Source organism: Condylura cristata, unplaced genomic scaffold (genome assembly GCF_000260355.1).
Source record: "Condylura cristata isolate star-nosed mole 26May11 unplaced genomic scaffold, ConCri1.0 scaffold00008, whole genome shotgun sequence".
Classification (NCBI taxonomy): domain Eukaryota; kingdom Metazoa; phylum Chordata; class Mammalia; order Eulipotyphla; family Talpidae; genus Condylura; species Condylura cristata.
This window is the reverse complement of record NW_004567109.1, coordinates 19,940,210-19,961,864: the sequence shown is the minus strand read 5'-3', so window position 1 is coordinate 19,961,864 and position 21,655 is coordinate 19,940,210.

The window sequence follows — 21,655 nt, the reverse complement described above, 5'->3', positions numbered from 1 at the left end:
CTCATCTTAGGGATAAAGAAATCGAGGCTTATAGAGGCAAACATCTTGTGCGCATTTAAATAATAACTGGCAGAACTGAGGCTAAATTCTCTCTGATTTCAGAAGAGTGTCTCACCTCCTCAGGCAGTTTCAGTTCCTGGAAGTCCCAGAATCTCCCCTAAGTCCTTCTGACCTCTCCTCCTCCCACCCCCCACTTCTCACAGGGCTCAACAGATGAGGAAAATAAAGCAGCAAAGAGAAACTATGGGGCTCCTTCTTTTTAGGAGTTCAGCCCCATTGATATTGCAGGGTCTCAAAGAATAGGAGAACAGTCGTGACAAGATTTATGCCCTCCCATGCTCATGGCAAAGTCGTGAGCAAACACCACAGACAGAATCAAGAAATGATAGAACATACACACTCCATGAAATACTACTTAGCTATTAAAAAAGATGAAATCGTGCCTTTTGGAACAAAATAGATGGTTTTTGAGGTGATTATGCTAAGGGAGATAAGTCAGAAACTGAAAGACGCTTACCGGATGGCTTCACTCATTTGTGGATTATAAATAACCAAAGAAAACTAGCTGGCAGAACACAACAAAAATATTCCTTAGACTCTGAAAAATATACTGGTTACCAGAGAAGGTGGGAGGAGGGGGAAGAGGGGAGGTCATAGGGTGTTGGCACTGGAGCTTGGGTACCAGGTGAGTGAGGCATGTGCACATATGGGGGTGTGAAGTTGTGCTCCCCAAATTATATGGCTATATCAATGAGTGGAAAATCAATAAAGTTTGAAAAAAAATTTTCAGAGACTGAAGGTTTAAGTTTGGGGTCCCCTTCCTTTCTTGCCCCATGCTCCCAGCCCTTAACACCACTGCCCTCAGAGCTCTGCCACCCTGCTAGCTGGGCACCCTGTGCCTCCTGGCAGTGGAGGGTTGAAGTATCCCCAGTTTCAGCAGCTGGAGGCCGAGACCTGGCACTGACCACAACACCGGGTTGTACCCGCTTCCCCAGTTTAGCTTTGGATAATGACAGTAAAACATCCTTGTGAACTGCCAATTTCTGGTTCCTTCTCCGGTGCATCACTGGGGTCTCGGTGACTCAGACCCCCCACAGACAAGGCTGACCTCTGCTCCCGGCTTCTCAGGGCCCGAGTCCAGGCCCAGCTGAGCTGCTGCCCCATCAGAGCTGGAGGAAATGGCTGTTGCTGCTATGGCAACGAGGCTTTACACTGTCAGCCCAGAACAAAGAGGGTTTTCTTGTCCCTCTTCGTCCCAGGGTGGGGGAGCTGCTGCTGGAAGGCAAGGCTGAGAGGGTGTCCCAGGGTGTCTGGCAAGCCCTTTTCCCAGCCTGCTGTGACCACCAAATGCTAATAAAAGCCCACTCCACCCCAGCCACTTTGGACACTCAGAGGCTGGGAAGACAAGTCTCTGCTGTCTCTCGGGACAGAGCTCCGGGCAGCATTTCCAAACAGGGCAGGAGGCTGCCTCCTTTTCTTACGATGATACATGAAAGAAAAGGCATAGAATATGTAGTGTAGCCCTTTTCTAGTCCAGTGTCAAAGATGTGTGTGCAAGTCTACAGAACTTAGCCCAGCCCAGTCAGCATTCACAGGAATTCCCAAAGGCCACACGGCCAGCTTTTCTCAGGCTGAAACCAGCCACGGTTCTCCTGACTCTCAGTTCAGTCCTTAATCCTCAGCCCCACCTCACTCCTCTTCCTCCTGCTAACACTGAAGTCTGTGATCCAGTCTCGATGTCCTCCCCTTAATTCTAGCAACCATGTGACTCCAGGGCTCCCATTTGGACCCCAAAGTTCCCCCAGGAAGGTCACAGAGCAAGATTTGTAGCCAAATGCTGACCTCTGAGCGTCACGCACAGACTCAGCTTTGGAAGGTCAGCAAAGTTAGGCAGCCCCGATGGCTGGGGCAGAGTCAGCCAAGGTCAGTGCCTTGAGGGACAGTGATCGAAGACTTGAGCCTTTAAATTCAAATTGAGTTCTGAGGGAAGGATGAGATCCAGAAATGGGTTAGAAGGACCATAGGCCTGGCAGAAGCTAGCATGAGCGGAGCGCATCCTGGGCCTGGGCTGGCTGACTCCTGCCCCCCAGCACCCCATGGCTGCAGATGCTGCCCCTCAGTCATTTGTGGGCACCGGCTTCCTCTGGGTACCAACTGAGAGCACTCTGCGGGGAACCCCTGTAAGTGTCTAATTTTGAATGCATGGTCAGGAAAGGAATTGATCCTCTTCTATGATGTTTCTCCATTTTTTCTAAGTAAACGGCACAGTGAGAAGTTTTTCTGAGCTCTCGTGAAAATAGCAGACCGCTGTGAAACGTGAGAGTGTGGGCTAGCCCCTGAGCAGACCCAGCGTCTGCCACGCAGCTCAGGGCAACTTTGGACAAGACAGTTCCCTCGGCCGCACTGTCTTTACCTGTTAAATGCAAGGGTCAAACCAGGAGCTCTGTCAGCTCCCTCCAATTCTGAAGTTCTGTGAGACCAAGACTCCAATTGTTTTATTTGCTGTTAAATTTTAAATGACTTGGGTTGGTTTGGGGACCAGTGTGTCAGTATTTAGCTAGACGTCTCAACTATTTGTACTGGCTTTAGCTTTAGGAAAGAAAGACCCATCCACAACACACACACACATGCACAGAGAGCTATATATAATATGTGTATTTTATATGTATAGTTGCTGTTGACTCCAAGAATATTCTATATGTATTCTCCATACTTCAGAGGTATGAAGTCAACAGCCCTGGCTGTGAAGTCAGGATTTACATCCAGACTCCCCCAGTTTCTGACTACATGACCTTGGTCAAATCACTTCTGACCATCTCTGGGTCTCAGTTTCCCCACCTTGTCACCTGCAGCCAATGCTACCCACGTCACTGGGTGATGGCGTTTTCAGTGTAATAATGAATATGGAGTTGCGGTATGAATATGAATATGATGTTAGGCAGAGAGTAAACACTCAATAAGTACTGACCTATGATGAATGGATACGTGAGGGAGTGAATGAGGAAAATGTGGGTTGAGGCACTTTGCTTCTCATGCCCAGCACAGCTTGGCTCAGGGAGGAATGACTGGGCTGAAACGCTCACTCTCCTGCAGGGTCACTGGGAAGCTGCCTCTGAGCTTGTGCCCAAGGCCACGCCTCCCTTGGCTTCCTCCCCTCCCTGCCGCCTCCCTGTACCCTTACTGAAGTGCTCAGTCCTGCTTCTGGAATCTCTGACTCCAAACTCTTGGCTCAGGGGCTAGCCCACCTGCATTCCAGGGCTAGCATGGAGGGAGAGCACCAGAGCTGGGTGTCAGGTCTGTGTGGACTGCAGGGCTGGAGTCACAGCAGTCCCAGTAGGAAAATCCAGCCCTTTTCTCGAGTCCTGTTCATCAGTGGGCCACCAACCGCCTCCCCCAGGGGTGTTCATATAACCCTAACTCAGTCGGTCAGGTCTCTCTGATGAGACCTGGCACTTGGGAGTAAGGGCCAGTTGGTTAGCTTCTGCACATGCCTGGAATTTTACTGGAGGTCCCTGGACACCAGACATGAGCCCACAGGACAGTAGGCCCAGGAAGGGCAGAAACTCTGGGGCACAAAGTGGGTGGAGGTCCAGGCCACAGGTCGGGCCCTCAACATGCAGACAGAAGATCAAGGGTGTCCTGACTCGGGAGGAAGGGCTGGGAGCAGAGGGCCCAGCGGGACACAAGCGTGAGGCCGAGTCTCCCTGGAGGACTGGATAAAATGCCTGGTTTACTCAACACCAGGGACTTAGCCGGGACACAGGGTGAGCTGGGGAGGGCCCAAGACCTTGGACTGTGCAGGAGATTGGGTTCTCCTGCAGACACCCCCGGGGCCGAGTGGAGCCCAGCTGAGCCCAGAGTGGGGCCAGAGCGCCCTGCCACAGAGCATCTCCAGGAGCAGGAAGGCCGACTCCAGGAGACCTCCTGGCCGCCTGCCTCGGCTCCCTCCTCTGCCCTCCAGGGTCCTCAGCCCAACAGCCTGGAATTATCCTGCCATTAGTGGTGATCCACCCCATCAGAGCACTGTGCCATTTCATCACACCATCTCAGCATCCAACATTAGGAGATAACTGCGCTCACAACATATGTCATTACTCATTAAGGGACTTTTTCTGGATTATGGCTGGGGCTTAATGACTTGTTAAAGATGTTTAACACTTACAATTTTGTTTTTAATTTAGGAAGCAGCATGATCAAACTGCGCCCTGAGACTCTCTCCTCGATTTGGTGAAATCTGGAGATGGGCCGGCTCCGAGGCTGTCTGTGCAGGGGAGGTGATCCTTAAATTGAATTGCAGCCCTCCGAGGGGTGTTTGCCCCGTCAGCGGCTGCCAGGATCTGACATGTTAATGGGGCTGAGGAAACAATGGGTTTCAGAGGTAATTGCTGAAGCAATGACTTCCAGGCAACATTTGACTTAAAAAGAGGTGTTGCCGCTGCTGTGGGGAGGGGCAGGGAAGGCTCTGCTGAGGGCCTTTCTCCACCCCAGCCAGGCCTGCTCACTATAGAGCCCAGGTGGGCTGCACTCCACACAGCCCAGGTGCCCACAGAACCATCCTCCCTGCCCTTTGTCCACCTGCCAGTGCTTCTTTACCGGTTGGTGCAGAAAGCTCCTGAAGACCCCAAGAGGAGATGGACTCTGGAGGGAGGGGCCCGAGCCCACCCTCATCCCCACCCGGAGGCACTGACTGGGTTTGGGGTGGATACTTAGTCTCTCCAGGCCTCAGGACCTCACCTGTCCAATAAATCCATAGATTCGTCAGGATTTTTGATGAGATACTCTTGTAAAATGCCTAGTGGGTAGCATGGGGCCAGCTGATGGCAATGGCCGATAGACAGCCGCCTCCCGTTCTCAAGCCCCTTCCCAGCACTCTGCGGGTGTGGACGCACGGACCAACCTTGTACCTAGGGAGATGCTGAGAGCTCAAGCCAGAGTCTGGAATCTTCCCCAATCTCAAGCCATGCTGACCCCGTGTGGATGGCAGGAGCCTTAGGGCTGTGCCTGGGTGCTCACCACTGGGGGTGAAGTGCCTTTGTGTGGCCGCTCTTTGGGGTGATGGCTACACCACAAGCTGGCCCTCTCTGGGCATCCCCAGCCTGCCAGGAACACTGAGCCCTCTGATGTGAGGGGCAATCCCTCAAGACTCTTTGCTCGTAAAGAAAAAAATCTGGAGAACCACATTAGCAGTTGCGCAGCTGCCTTCAATAGGAAATAGGTCAAGGAGGATTCTGGGCATACATGACCTTAACGTCAGCCTCGGACAAGGAGTTGGGAGAGGAATGAACCATGAGCCTGGCTCCTTGGGAAGGAGACAGACTCACGTTCAGAGAAGCAGACTAGGCTGAGTTGGGTCCCAATTGGTGACCGAAGTTCCCTGGGAAGGCTGGGGGGAAGGGTCCTTGCATGGCGCCTGTAGGCACTCACCTGAGCCTTTTCACCTTCTGAGATGTGGTTCTGCGCTGGGGGAGGTCAAGAGGCAGAAGGCTCAGTGCTCCTGACTGCACAGCTACCAGTAACCAGGATTTCAGGGCCAAACTCCATCTTGGCCTTCTTCCCACATTTTATCCTGCCAGAGGCTTCAGATCTCGCTCAACGGCCCTGGATTTTATAAGCCCCCTCTTTGCCCAGAAAAGGTGGCAGTCAGCTCTCCACAGCGGCAGTGACTACCTGGGGCCCAGGGCCAGCTCCAGGAGGTTGGCTACTCATCTCCCACCTTCACCGCCACAACAGAAAAGCAACGCATATGTGCAAGGCTGGGGCCCAGTTCCAGGGGCCTCTGGGTGTGCTTCTCTGCCCTGAGTTACACCTGGGACAAGGTCAGACCTCCGCCCAGGCACTACCAAGCTGGCCCCGCTCCCCCACTGCAGGAGCCACCAGCCAGGGCTGGTCCAGTCTGTCCTTAGGAACCCGACAAATTCTCCCAATGGGAAAATGAAACTTCCTATGACAAGACGCATAAGCAATGTCTTTGAAAGCCCTAAGCAACCCGCACGGTGCCCTGTAGTCTACAGGAATGGGGTCCAGCTCCCCCCAGCTGGGGTAGAAACAGAAAAGGTGCAGGGCTTTGCTCCCCAAGGAGGAGTGCCCCTCTCTTTCCATGGCTTTGTTTCAGCAATGGGAACCACCACCGGGAGCTTAGAGCAGAACTCCCTGAGGCAAAGGTCAGGACTGTCCTGTCAGTGTGCCCACCTCTTCAGGCTGACCATCTCACACCACACACGCACACACCGCTCCATGCCTGTAGCCCTGCTTTGCTTTCTTCCTAGAAAGCTTCACCACCCCCGCCCCGGCCATTCATCCTTCCTGCTCCCACTCAGTGTTGCCTCCCCTTGGAAGCCTTCTCAGCCCCTCCCTCCTCTGGGTTTTCACAGAACTTTGCACAAACATCTATTATACCCCATGTCTGTTGGTTCACTAGTATGTCCTCTTATAAAACTGAAGCTCTTTGAGAGTTCTTATCTGGTTTCTTTGTATCCCAAGCATCAAGCAGAAGATAGCACATCCCAAGTGTTCAATCACATCTGAAGGAGAGGGAGGGAGGCGGGTGGACAGATGGAAGGAAGGAGGAAGGAGAAAATGGGAAGGGACTGGAGGAAGGGAGAGAGGGAGTAGAGGGGAGTGTGAGCCTGCCGCGGAGGTCACATGCCAGTACCTGGGGGTCTGGTAACAACCTGACGCCATCCTTTCTTTATGTCACTGTTTGCTTCTCCAATCCTAGTTCCAGTGACTCCCTGAGGCAAAGGTCAGGACTGTCCCATCAGTGTGCCCACCTCTTCAGGCTGACCATCTCACACCACACACACACACCACCCCATGGCTACAGCCCTGGGCACATTGATGGGACAGTCCTGACCTTTGCCTCAGGGATTTTGCATCATTTTTCTTCTGTTTTACTTTCCATCTTGATGAGAAAAGAGTAACGTTTGCACTGTCACCAAGAAAATAGAATTATGGCTTCAGTTCCATTGGGTTTGTGTGTGTGGCCAGGTATTAGGGGTGCTCAGAGAACAAATCAGACAGATGTCTGTTCTTACAGAGCAGGAATTCCAGCCACAGGTGAGGGGCAACACCAAGAAAATGACACTCAAGATAAAGAGATAGCTAGAAGGCAGATTGGGGTGAGAGTGTGCACCTGCCTGCCGGGGAGGGGTGGGAATGACTGCCATGGGATTGGGGTGGGGTGGGGGAGCATTTAAAACAGCATGGCCAGGATAGCCCTCACCAAAAAGCTGACGTGATGGAGCAAGGGTTGTGTGAGCCCTGTGGATATCTGAGGGAGAATGTTCTGGGTGATGGAGCAAGAAGTTCAAAGGCCATGTGCTTGGGGCAGTGAATGGGGGGAGGTCTCTAGAGAAGGTGTCAGGGAGGCCAAGGGGATAGACTCACTGGGGGGTCCGGCCCCAAGGGTCACTGTACTTGGATTGAATGTAACAGAGGAGCCATGCAATGTTTGGGCACCAGAGAATCTCGACGTGTGTTGCACTTAAAGGCTCTCTCTGGTGCTGGCTTAGATTACACTGGAGGCACAAGAGGGGAAGAAGGACAGTCAGTTGCAATAACCCAAGGAGGTAGAATGGTGACTGGTAACAGGATGCACCCTGGTATCTGGCAGGTGGGATGCAGGGAGAAGTGTTACAGGCAGCACATGCTATGAGCAATGGTCAGATCCTGAGTGTATTCTGGAAGAAAGAGGCTGCAAAGCTTCTTGATTGACTAGATGTGGCCTGTGAAAGAAAGAGGGGTCAAGGCAGCCCCAAGTTTTTTTGGTGTCAGCAACTGCTTCCTGTGTTCTGAGATGCTATTGCACACCAAGAGATTTGGGAGGCCATGAGATATGATTCTAGGGTTGGTGGGGGGTAGGGGGCATTCTACATGGAGGTATACATTTGGAAGTCATGACCCCAAGATGGCATTTCAAACCGTGAGGCTGGGGAGATCACGACCTGAGGCTAACGGGGGCGTGGGGAGGAGCCAGGCTGTGAGCGGTGGGAGAAGGGGCTGACTCGGCAAAGCAGACTCAGGAAGCAAAGTGTGGTCTTGTGCTTGACGATAAAAATGCACACTGGAACTGAGATCAGAAATTTTAGGTGGACTGTGAGACGGGAGAAAAGGCAGAAAACAGTGAGGTCCAGAAATCTAAGTGGAAGAAAGTGTTTTGAAGAAGAAAAGGAGGAGATATGTCCAACACAGTGAGGCCTAGTGAGACAGGACCAGGGGATGACTATGGGGTGACCTGGGCCCAAGGTCAAGGCCATGAGGACAGAACCGGGATCAAATCCAGGTCCCCCAGCAATCACACGAAGGGTCTGCCCATTTCAGTCCCTTCCAGAAGGGAACCATTCAGAGAACCCTCCTTTCTCACTTATTAGATATTCTCAATCATGCCTGGGCAGGGGTCTCTGACATTTTAGCCAGACACCCGGGAGGCGGTTTAGCATAAAAAGCAGACTTTGGGTGAGGTGTGCTCTTCCCGAGGCCCGACTGCTCCCTTCGTTGGGACCTCAGGCCAGTCCTCTCACTGGCCTTGGTGTCATCAGGGACCAGGATGACCACACGTACCTCTCAGGAGTGGGGAAGACAGTGATGTAAAATACTCAGCACAGTTCCAGGCAAAGTGAACAAGAATGGCCGATGGAGGCCCTGGCTTCTGCTATCATCAGCAGGCCTGGGTGGCTGCCAAGCTACTCCCCCCACCCTTTCTGCGAAATAGGGAATCTTCCTTCTTCCTTATTAACACCACGGCCCCTTACGCAGAGCAAGCTGCAGAGAGGTGCTTCCTGCGTGCCTTTCTGAGCAAGGCTCACACACTGCCAAGCCTGAGGGCAGCGGCCGTCTGGAGAGGCCCAAGCCCCAGACAGGCTCTGTGGGGATTTCAGTTCGGAACTAGGCCAAAGTGGTTGCTTCGGGAAGGGTGGCAGGGAGTGGCCCTGTGGAAGGGACGTAGGCACCTGGGGCTAGCCCCCACCCCCAGAAGCATGGCTTGCTGAGGTTTAGCTCTAGGAAACATCTGGGGCTGTAGGTTGGTGTTTCCAGGGAACAGCAGCAAGGGCAGTTTCCAGCCTTGGTGCTGGGTCTGGGGCTGCGTGTGGGGGTATATGCTGGTATAGTTTTCCAGACACCAGTGCCTGCATACAGGACACTATGCATACGTGTGGCTGCAAGCACTTATGGGTGTGCGAGTGTTTGGAGAGGGCACGTGTGTGCTACACAGCCCTGCACTGGGCTCTTTGCACAAGCTGGCATGTAAAAGACCTTACCTAAGGCCAGGGTCTGAGGGTGGCACCCCAGGGAGACAATCTGAGTCTCTTGGAAGTAGAGAAGTAAGTACCCGTAGACTCTGCTGGCTGGTGTTCTCCAACATTGCATGCTGGAATGCACCTGCCTCCTCCTCTGGCCCGGGCAGTTGTCCCACCGCACGGCAGCACCTGGGCAGTCCCCACTCGGTTTCTGCAGCCACGACTCAAGAAGCCTGTCTAGACCTGGTTTCTCGGTCTAGACCTGTGCAGACCTGGTGATGGCCGCACAGTCAGAACGCAGAGGACGGACCTGGGAAGGAACGGGAGAAATTGGTCATTGCCTAGGGACCACGAAAGCTGCTGAGGCAGGACTCCGTCCACCTACCCAACAGGCCTGGGGCCCTGCGCTTCTTCCCTCTGCAATAAGCCAAAGTCACAGCTCTCCACCTTCTGCCCTTGGAAATGAATCATTTAAGATTCCCCTTTCATTCCAGAACCTCTCAAACAGCCTCCTGAGCTGTGAGCATGTCTCCCAAGGTAGAATTTAAGGCAGCTGCAAAATGCCTCGATATTTTCAGAGGCCTTATTGTGCTTAAACTCGTTAGAGAGGCCACGGAGTTAATTAGTATATAGATTTTCCCATAGAAAGCTAATTTTCAGAATGATTTGCAGCCACTGGGTCTGTAACAGACTGCAATCTATTTTCTTCTCAACTGTTTTTTCCCCAAAGAAAAACCCAAATTGCAGTGACCACATCACTTCCAGGCCTTGGTCCTAGTCCACCCCCTCAAGGGTCTAGTGTCCCAAAAGGCTGGCTATATCCCCCCCACCCCCCCACCCCCGTCCTGCTCAATTGATCAGCTTTCAGCCAATCACCTTCATTTGCAGATGCCAGTGTCAGCTGGCTCTGCGCACGTGGGCTGAGTCTTTCAACAATGCCCAGTGCAAGGGGTAACTGCATGAACCTGGGCTCAGACTCTGACCAGGGTCTTGCTTCAGGCAAGGTTTTCAACCTCTCTGCTTCATTTCCCTGTTCAGTAAAATCAGGATAGGGATCATACTACCTAAGGAGTATCCTAAGGATCATTATCAAAGTCAGTTTGAAATCACAACATCCATGGGTGCTTCCAGTATTTTAAACTCTGTTATGTGTATTTTATATCATCTCATGAAATTCTTGTGTCTCCTTATTTCCTGAGAAGAAACAGGCTCAGAGAGGTTAAGGCGCTTGCCCAAGGTCACACAGCTCATCAGTTACCCAGAAGGACTTTGAATCCAGATTTGCCTGATTCCAGGATTATAAAAAGGTCAAACAATTCATGGAAGGTGGCAGTTATTATTATTTTATTGTTGTTGTTATTATTATTATTATCCCTGGGACTATAGCTCCTCCTGGTACTGTTTTCTGAAGATTCTGAGTCCTCACAGTCAACAATGAAACTGTCATCCTCAGCTCCTTTTGACAGAAAAGTAGACAAAGTCTCATCAGTCTCAAAGCTAGAAAGTCCCTTAGAGATTGTGGGAGCCTATCCCATTGGACAGATGGGGAAGTCAAGCTCACAGATACACAAGAGTTACCCTCGCAGACCAGGACAGGCTGAGAAGTGCTGACCACCAGCTACCCCTTCCTCCACCCGAAGCCCTTTCAGGACTCAGCGCGCCTCAGAGGGCCTCTCAAAATGCGAAGCTAGGGGATGAGCTGACACCTGACAGCCGGATGACGGTTTGGATGGTTTCTGAAGCCCTCTGCTGAGTGAAGGCAATATTAGTCATCAGAGATCTGCGCACGCCTGAGAATCCTTGTCAGAAAATGTGATGACTTAGTGGACTGAAAATGTATTTTCCTGCCTTATCACACATCTGGAGTTCCAACCGAGCAGCCCCTGGGCTGGGGAAGCAGTCAGTCTCAAGAATTTGCACAGATATTGGTGTTTATCAGAAGAAGTCCAAATGGAGGCTGAGCCGGGAGGGTGACGGGGAGTAATAGCTTGAGAACATGCCGATGGCGATAAGGAAACAGTATCTGCTCATTACCCCAGAGGCCTCTCCCACCACCTCAAACTGCAGCCCTGACTGCTTCTAGCTTTAGGGGGTGATTATATTTGCTCTTTTGACCAGTGGTAAAGAGAGGAGACATGCTGATTTTCTTGGGAAGAAACCAGCAGTTCTCCCAGTACTGGGCTTTCACCTTATTGAAATTCCATTTAGCAAACATAGACTGAGCACCTGAGAGCTAGGTCCTGTGCCGAGGGTCACTATGTGCCAAGCTCTGTGAAGGCCTACCATGTGGCACCTACTGCTTATACCAAGGACCTATGCTGGGTGGGCACCTACAGAGAGCCAGACCCTAGAAAGCCTGGGCTTCCATGATGTTCCAGGTCCGGCATTATGTGGGCACCTCAGGAATGCCCTGGTCATGCCCAGTGTTTGGGTAAGGCTCAACAAGAGGTCACTCTTGCCCATACCATAAGGTATTTGTAGTTTGGGAAGAAAGGCATATGACCCAGTAACTAAAATATACTTCATGTTATCTTTTGTGAGTTGATTTATAAAGTCCTGTAGGGACTGAGAGAAATGAGAGCTTCCCTCTGTGTGGACATTCTGGGGAGACATCCTAAGAAGGTCACCTTAAAGGTGGGCCTTGAATAATGAAATGGAATTTACCTGACAATCTGCAAAGTAGGCACATTCCAGAAAGAGGGAACCATTTGAGGAGAGGCAGGAAAAGGGACAGTGCTTGGCCTCACCCCAGGCTCCCAACTGTGTCTGCCATCACTCAGTCCTGGGAGGCATTGAGGAAGCCTACTGAATGCCACTGATTGTGAGGGGCAATAAGTCTCATCATGGCTCATCATAAGCACTTATTAGCTTTCTTGTTATGATCAATCCCGGACCAAACAGATGAGCAGTCCAGGCAGTGAAGGATCTGACCCACCACCAGGCTGATAAACCTGAAGAATTTGTTTGGAATTTATTTGGAGAAGAAATTGAGTCCTGCCAATGAAGGGTAGGCAAAGCAGACACGTGGCCTCTTCTACATTGTGCTGTCTCCCTCATTACTGCAGCAATTCCACTCTACCCCAAACTTGCATATCCTTTCCTCCACTTAGCCAAGCAAGTGCATTGAACTGACCCACTCTCTCTAGGAAGCTTTTCAGAAGTCACATATTTTCCCTTTGGTCTATGTATATGGGAGGTGGCTGTGCAAGGTATATCCCTACTCCCAAGCAGCTCATGCCCAGTCACTTCCAATGACTTTTCTGAGACATGTCTGGCAAACATAATTATTCCCATCTAACTACATTTCCAGAATTTTTTGGTATCCTAGTCTTGGCCAAGAGAAACTACACAACAAGGTGGATTAAGTCCTGACTACATTAATGTCTACTTATTAAGCACCTGCTATGTGTCAGGCATGGGCCAACATCTTTCATATGAGTTGTATCTTTAAACCCTCACAATGGCCCTAAGATGTAGATATTTCATCCTCATTTCACAGAAGAAGAAAACAAGTCTCAGAGAGCAGCTGTCATTTGCCTGAGGTCCCACAGCTCAGGACCTGGGTTTAGTCTTAGTTCTGCCATTTCTGTAGCCTTCCCTGCCCCAGAGGTGAAATCCCTGTCTCCTTCTATAGATGAGCTCCTAGGGGGATACAGGTGAGCCCCATGAACGTAGACCTGAAGCAGGCTAAGTCTATCCCTTCTCCCAAGGTCACTCTGAGACTCTGGGGCAGGGGGTACAGCCCTCCACAATCACAGACTAGGTGGGCTTCCCAGGGGCCTCTGCCCTTTCTGCCTGGCTCCCCATAAAGCCCCTCCATTTCCAGAAACCTGTTTCCTCATTCCTTTTCTGCTATTTAGCACCATTTCCTCCAAGGGTTAAAATGGGAGCCAAATAATTTATTTCAAGATCTTCAAAAACAAATTCAAATTTTTTTTAATTATGTCAAATTAAGGCCATTAAAAGTTAAGCTGTGTACCGAGAGCATTTTCCTGGGAAAGGTGCTGTAACATCATTATTTCTCCCCAAAACGCACTTACTGTACATTTCTCAAAGCCATCAGCCTTGATTGAAGGCTAATGAAAAAGCTGTCCTGCGTCAGTTTATTCCTTGTATCCATTAAGAATAATTACGGCTGAACAATTTTTGATGCCTGTAACCTTCGAAAGCGTTGCTAATGGCATTATAAATTGCTCCTTGTCCAATGACTACGGCGAGATGCTTAATTCAAAGGCGCTCTGTCAACAGGACTGATTTGTGTGGCTAATGAGTGCGTTTAAAACAACAGCCTCGGCTCATGCATCCGAATGTCAATAAGAGGACGAGGTTCAATAAGGAGGCTTGTCCGTAATAATTAGCAGGGACAAGCACTCGGATCAGGTCCATTGTGGCTTTCATAGCCCCATTCTCAAGTGCTCCTGGGGCCTGGACACAACTCTTCACTCCTGGACTGGGATGGGAACCAGGACCCAGAAGTCCAGGGCAGGGGACAAGGGCTGAGGAGGAGGTGTTAACCAAGAAGAGTGTTCAAACTAGCAACCTCTTCTCAAGCACTTAGTCATTAATTCTGTAGACTTTTCTTGAGCACCTACTATGTTCAGGTGCTAAGAAATGCAGGGATAATTAGGACATAGACTGTGACCTCTCTGAGTTTAACAGCCAGTGGGGTCAGCAGGCAATGACTAAAGCATAATCAGCAAGTCTGAAAAGCATGCTGGGTGAACCAAAGGATATAGCGAGAATAGTTAGCAGGGTACCCTAACCAACCTGAGGCCTGGGGTGAAGTGATACTTAATGTAGTGCTGAATGATTGTTAAAAGCTAGAGGCAAAGAAAGAAGCATGCTGTCATTAGAAGAACAACATTTCAGGAGGAAAAGACCCAAAGAGAAAACCATAGAAGGCCCCACCTGCAGGAGTGATGGAAGGTGAAATTGCAGGGGCTGGCAAAGCCCAGAAAGGAAGGGGTAAAGGGCCCTAAGGTATGTGGGGTGGGAGTGAGGGTACCAAGAAGGAAAAGAAACATTTTAACATGCAAATTTCCTTTCCCAGTTCTTAAACGCTCAGTGCCAATGCCATCTCTTTCAGGAAGTCTGCCCTGATTTCTCCTTGCTTTATTTGGTCAAGCTGTAATTCCTACTTGGCAAAGCAGATACTTGTTAGCATGGCCTTTTTCCCTGCATTTCATGTGAACATCCATCTTCTTAAGAATGGAGACAGAGGGTCCTCCCTGGTAACACAATGGCTTAAAGTGCAGCTATCCACAGTTACTGCAGCCTGAGTTCCATCCCCGGCCAGGGAGCTGACCCACATGGTGCAACAGACCTCTCCTGTCCCACCCACTGCTCCCCTCAGCACTGTATCTCAGTCCAGCTGCCTGTTCTGCTCCCTAATCTGTCTCTGGTGAATCCTCTCGCTCCATCTCTGGCCTGTACCCTAGTTTTTATATGCATAAATAAATCAACCTTTAAAAAAGAATGGAAATGGATTACTCATTCTCCAGTGCCTCAAGGGGCCAATCACTAAGTTGGGTATACAGAAGGCCCTCAGTTGGGGCTGGTGAGCTACTCCATGAACTTTCCTTGTATTCCCACGGCTACTGTTATTCTCATGGTTATCTTTAATTGCACATTGGTTGGAAAAGATGCCTGGGTTGGAAGAGGTGCTCAGAGATGAAACCTGAGCCCCACCCTCCAGGACCACTTCTCCCTGCTCGCTCCCTCCCCACCCCCTCCATCCCCACCCCCCAGACAGCCTTCCTCTTGGGAATGAAAGCGCAAAGCAAGCTTGTTAACCAGCATGACTTGCTGAGGTCCAAGGCCTGCAGGAAGGAGAATAAGTGGGACTGTGAACGCCCAGCTTTTTATTTGCAGCTAAAGGAGAAGCAATACGTGACTTGAAGTTGGGAAGTGACATAAGCAGACAATTATTGCAAGGAGAGGCCTCTGAGTGTTCAGGAAGTGGCCATAAGCTCAGAACTCAACTGCCTGGGTTCAAATCCTAGCCCTGTCACATAAAGCTGTGAGATTTTGAGCGAGGGTAACTCCACCAACTAGTCTCAGTTTCCTCGGTATGAGAGAGGAATGATAATTGAACTGGAGTTATGGTGAGAATGAAATGGGAACATGTGAAGGGTTTCGCATTGTCCCTGGCATTTATTTAGTACCAACATTATTAGTGTCACTGCATATCAGTTACTCTTTCAAAAAAAATCCTCATTTAATCAAATAAGGAAACATGCAAAAAAGGGCGGGGTGGGGGGTGAGGGAAGTGCCTAGTATGCTAAGCTAGCATGCAGCGTGAGGGCACCCAGCCCAGCACAGATCCCACATCCCTACCCAGCACACTCCCGGTCCCCTCCCCCTGCAGCCGTGATGGCGTCCGCCAGGGCTGTGCCTGTGTGCACACGTGTGTGCCCATATGTGTGCTTTTGCAGGTGGTGGGGGGCATAGCGTGAGGTGCGGACCACCGTCAGCTATGGGGCTTTGTCCCAGAACAGCCCTGGCCTGCTCCGAGGGCTCCAGGTGTTCGCCTGCAGGAGCCCAGGGAAGCAGACTCAATGGGTGCCGCTCACTCCCCACCCCCACCCTGCCCGCAGGCACCCTGAACCTCCAGGGGCTCTCCAGGTGCGGAGGCAGCGGGCAGGTTTCAGAGGACGGGCTGTCATGCTCTGTCTCCCCACTTTTGATGGCAAGCCTCAGATTTCTATCTCAGCAGAGGCGCTAGGAAAATCCCGAGAGGAAATGATAAGCTGGGTGTTTGTTCCAATCAATCTCCAAAGAGATTTCATTCCCCAAGTCCTGGGGCTGGGCCTGTCAAGAGCGAGAGGAAGCCGCGTTTAGATCTGTGCTTGGGCTCCTCTTCTCCCGATAGCGGGTCCCTGGTAGGCCTGCCTTGGTGAGAGGCAATTCGAGCCTGCCCTTGCAGACCAGTCCACCGTGGCCCATCCTCCTAACCTTCTCACAAACCTCTTCCTCTGGCTTCTGGGGCAACTCTTCTGAGTTGGCTCCATGATCTCGGGTCCAGCTCTCTTGGCTTCCTAGACAGGGATTTCTCCCTCTGCCTTTCTCTCTCCTGTCCACTCCTCTCATTTTCATCCTCTGTGTTCCCATCCCCCCAACCCTGCCCCTGGCTTAGCTCAGCTGTCCCCCCAGCTTCACCTGGCGGCGCCAGCTACTGCCGCCAACCTCCCAGTCCAGCCAATGCTCGCCTGACCTAGGCCCACATAGCCAAATGCCCTCTTGCCAGCTCTACCGGATGGTTCCCAGGGAGCACAGGCCCATATGTCCAATAGTATCACCACTGTCCTCCCCAACCAGCTGTCTTCTGTGTCCTCCATCTCACTGGGCATCATCCATCCAATTGGCCAAGTGAGAAATCAGAAGACAAGAAAATCTGGCTTTACATCCAGGCTCCACCACTTAACCTTCTGTGTGACCTTATCCAGGCACTTAACTTCTTTACGCCTCATTTCCTTACCTGTAAAACGGAGGTGAAGGAAGTCCTACCACATGAGTTGTGAACCCTAAACGGGTGAAAATACGTAAAATCAGAAGAGTACCCTCCATATCCGATCAATGGCCAATTGGATCAGTCTGCTGCCCAATTTTCCCCTAATCCTTCTACCTTTCTTCTGCCATATTGCCAGTACTCATAAGTTCAAGGCTTGCTTCAAACTTGGCCTAACTACCCACCCTCCATTCATCTCACCCCTTCGTCAGACAAACCAAATGGTGTCAAATCACACCATCACTCTATGGGGCTCCTCATTGCCTTTGGGACACAGTTCAAGTTTCTGAACCTGGCCTTGTCACTGGGGTCCTCCAGGGACTTGCCCCTGCTCCCTAGCCTCTTCCTTTGCCACCAACCGCTCTGAGCTCTGGGCTTGAGCCACACAAACGACTTGCTCTTTTCCTCAAAAGTGAGGTCTCTTGGCCTGCACTTCTTATTCCCACTACCTGACCCTTCTCTGAATCACTCCTGCTCGTTCTTTGGGTTTGGGTATAGGCATCACCCCTATGGGAGGCCTTCTTTGGGGGAACGCCATGATGAACCCTCCAGAAGTTCCCCCAGGACTAAGGACCTCATTCCCCAACTCCAGAGCAGAAGCATCAGCTGCTCCCTCAGTTAAGTTCCACCCTGAGGCACCAGACATGAGGTTTTAAGGTCCATCTCCCTTGCTGGTTCTGGACAACTCCGGCCTTCTCAGCTCCAAAGCTCGCTGTTAATCACCAAGGCCTCTGGTGCAAAGCTTAGCAGTTACGGTTCTCCCCTGCCAATCCTGTCCCACTCATTTCTGTACAGGTGTGGATTTTTAAAATGGAAATACACCCTCCCCCCACATCTCCCAGAGCCTGTCCCCAGGGATCCTGACCTAGGACACTACCTAATATGTCCACCCACCCCCGACTGGGTTAAGTCCCTGTTCCTGGAGCCCCCAAAGCCCTTTTATTCCCTCTGACAATGTTCCTACAACATGGGAACAAGTGATGTGCCCTTGTCCAGCCCTCCTCAAGGAGAAGTTGTTGAGAGGGCCTGACTGTCTGCTCTCTGTCTCCACAGCATGGGGTGTGGCCTCAATGTCCCCCTGATATTTAGACGTTTTTAGGTAGCCATTTCAAGAAGGGACTTTTTTTCTTTAAAGTAACATTGGTTTACACTAGCTATGATTTAGGGAAATGGGCTCATACCTCCTCAATCTATGTCACCACACCACTCACCATCAAACACTCACAGTCCTTTGCCCTAGACCACTGGGCACCTCCCTTCTTGGTTCCCACTCCCAACCTCCCTCCCCATCTAGCAACCTCAATTGAACCTGAAATATGTGTGTGTGTGTATGTGTGTGTGTGTACACACACATATATATATATATATATGATAAATATATATCATTCTTCTTTGTTGTACAATGTATGCTTTCTCCTCTCAAGTGTGGTCTCCGTATGATTTCCACCACCAATTCACCTGAGCACCATCACTGTGCTCTTCCCGCCCCTGTTTTGTTCCATTTCCCTCCCCCGTCCCTTCAGAGTGTCTCTGATTTATATTGACTGTTAATTTTGTTTTTGAATTTATTATAATTATTTTTTCCTGATCCTTTATTTGGTTTCCCTACATTCCTAAAAGTGAATTTTTCTTTTTCCCTCTGGTCTATTTCACTGAGCATATTCCCTTCCAGCTCCATCCATGTTACCATGAAAGGCGTGAGTTTATCTTTTTGATTGCCGAGTAATATTCCATTATGCATCTATACCTCCTCTTCTTGATTCAGTCATCTATTTTTGGGAATTTGGGTTGTTTCCAAATCTGACCTATTGTAAATGTGCTTCAGTAAACATACCTGTGCAGGTGTCCTTTTGAATTAATGTTTTTGTGTCCTTTGGGTAGATCCCCAGAAGTGGAATTCCTGGGTCATATGGAAGCTCCATTTTTAGTAGTTTGAGCAACCTCCACACAGTGAAGCTGGAATTTTTGATGTGGTTTATAAAGCAAATCATCAAGCATCCCACTTCGCACATGAACGATGGGGAAGGCTCAGGGTAAGAGATGTGAAGAAATTTGAAGCTCCTCCTGAATTTCTCCAGGGGGACCAAGGCTTGGTGTGTTTCCTTTTCTCCTGTGTTTGTTTTAGGTTATAGGGTATCACTTTACATTGGGATCAACGTTGTCTATGTCCTGAGAAAGTGTGAGCCCCATGCCCAGGGAATATATCTAACTCCATTCTGTCCCCAGGACAGCCCTTGCCCCGAGCAGAAACATAGACACTGTCAGGGGAAGGGGCGAACATGTCTCTCTGCATCTGAGAGAACTCCGGCAGGCCTGTGGGCATGCTCTCCTGCCCCCAGAGACATGGGTTGAGAAAGTTAAGAACATCCCAGTAGTTCTAGAAAGCATGGAGCTGGGACCTGGCCAATGTTTCCAGAGCTGAAGGGAGAAGACACCATTGACTGGATGAGCAGAGTCACGAGCTTCCATGTAGACGCTACTTGGAAGGGGCCACATACTTGACAGTGACCTTGCAGCCAGTGTCCACAGGGTAATTGATTATCTCAGTCAATTTCATTTCTACTTTACAACAATCTGGAAGCCAGATGTGACTGGCGCCCTGATTTTACAGGTGCTTACTGAGACTCAGATGTCTCCTAAGTACTTTCCTGCTCCAAAATTCCTTGACCCAATGGCTTCCTGAATCAAACCTACATGAGTCAGTCACGATTCTGGCCATGGAGAACCACGGAGCCTCCTGCTGGCCCTGGGAGCCCAAGTCATGGCAAAGAAAAGGCACCAGGACTGAAGACAGAGCAGGCACCTCTTCCTCTGAGAAGAATTCACACTGACCCTTCAAAGCTGGTTTGTATCAAGAGGCCAGACACCTCACCCTTCAGTTAGGGCAAGGTTTAAGCCACACTTGGCCCCCAAAATCTCTCAGGCACCCTAAGGCTAACTATGATATGTCATACATAGGATAGCTGACATACATGCATGATTGGGCTTCTAGAATTGCGGGGTGTCACAGATGTGCGAGTTTATTATTATTATTGCTGCAATCAGTACTGTATTTTCTATTGATTGCTTTTTTTAAAATACCACCTTTTATTCCAGAAAAAAACCTTAGATTTGTCAGAGATTAAAGTAGAAAGATAAATGATCAGGATGATTTTGAAGTTTTGTGTTCTAATTAGCAAGTGTACACATTTGAATTCATAAAGCATGTGTGGGTGTCAGGGTGGAGTAGTGTGTGTGTGTGTGTGTGTGTGTGTGCACGTAATCACACACAGACCCTGTATAGACACACCTTGGCCTTAACGCCTTGATTTTGAGTTTCCCAAGGGCAGGGGCTGTGTCTTCTTCCCTGTCCCCTGCACAGAGCCTGGCACATGACTGGTGCTCAATAATGACTTGTTGAGTGAAAGAAAGTGAAGACAGTCCGGTCAATAAGAAAGAGCTGATGTAGCATCCTCCCCCTGGGCAGCGTCTTGATGGCCCATGACCTTCTGTCAGTTACCAGCAGTGGGGGTGGAGCAGGAGAAAGACTGAGACAGAATTGCTAATGCTGTAACCCCAGAGAGTACCAGGAACTATCTCCTAGGGCTGCCACTGCCACCAGCCCCCTCAGAGGCTGGCACCTTCTCAATTCCTCACACCTCACCAAAGACACAGTTCACATGCACACACACACACACACACACACACACAGTCACTCCTCTGAGGACCTGAACCACGTCTGTCCTTCCTAAAGCTGTTGTCTGGAATACTCAGGGTTGCTTTCCCTCATTCTGTAAAGGTCACAGTGACCCTGATACCTGAATCTCTGTTTATATTCTGGAGAAACCCAATGCTGGGACTAAGGATCTATCCAACCCCCTAGACTCACAGGAGACTGTGCTAGTTTGGGAAAATAGCCACACTTCTTCTCAGTAACCCCAACCCCATCAAAAGGAAGAGATTTTTTTGTTTGTTTCTTGACTTTGGCCAGGCCTTTCAGTTCATTTGGGCAAGAGAGCTGATGTTGCACAAACTCTCAACCTGAGCCTGAGCTGGATGATAGAAGATGCACTAGCCAAGCTCCCTAACACTTTTCCCAATGCCAGTCAGACCCCTCACACAGGCATGAACTCGCCGTAGACCAGCCAGTACCAACCACAGGCCAGCTCATGACCTCAAATACACGAGGGAGCCCAGCCAAGATCAGCCAAGCCTGGACAGATCAGCCTTTGGACTCAGTCTTGGAAGCAATAATCAACTGCTGTTTTAAGCTGCTAGGTCGATGCATAGCATGTTATGCTCCAGGCACCCTTTGCATGGCACTTCAGCCACTGCTCCAGGACCCTTCCTCATAGGCGGGCAAATCTGTCTACCCACTCTCTGGCCAGCCCTGCTCATCCTCCAGCCCTTCACCTTCTGTTCAAAACCAACCCTTTCTTCCCCTCTACTTACTCCCAATCTGCCCTCCCTGCCATTTTTGCCTAGCAACCCCACCAAGGGTCCATCATCCACTCTTCTACCCAAGCTTCCTATCACATCCTTAAGAAAGCCACTCCTAGGGGAACTCAAATATTCACCTTCCAAGCTTTAGCACCAGGCTGCCTAACACTGCTGCAAGAAGTTCTCGGCCTCAGGGGTGGCCCCACAAGCAAATTTATGGCCAATGCGATACCCAGGGCCCACTGTTGCCAGGCAGGTCACCAGGGCTTCCCTAGCTGGCTCCTATCATACAATGTTCGAAACCTATCTAAGCCTTCAGCCTTCTCCTCTCTCCTTTCAATCCCACATTCTCCAGATACAGGGACCTCCCCTCCTACTTCACCAAGAAATGGGGCTCCCAATGTCCTGGAGCCACAAGCTGCCTCCCTCACTATGCTTCTGCCTTCCTTTTATTTTGCCCCATCAGAAAGTCCTTTTCTTCCTACCTAAAGTC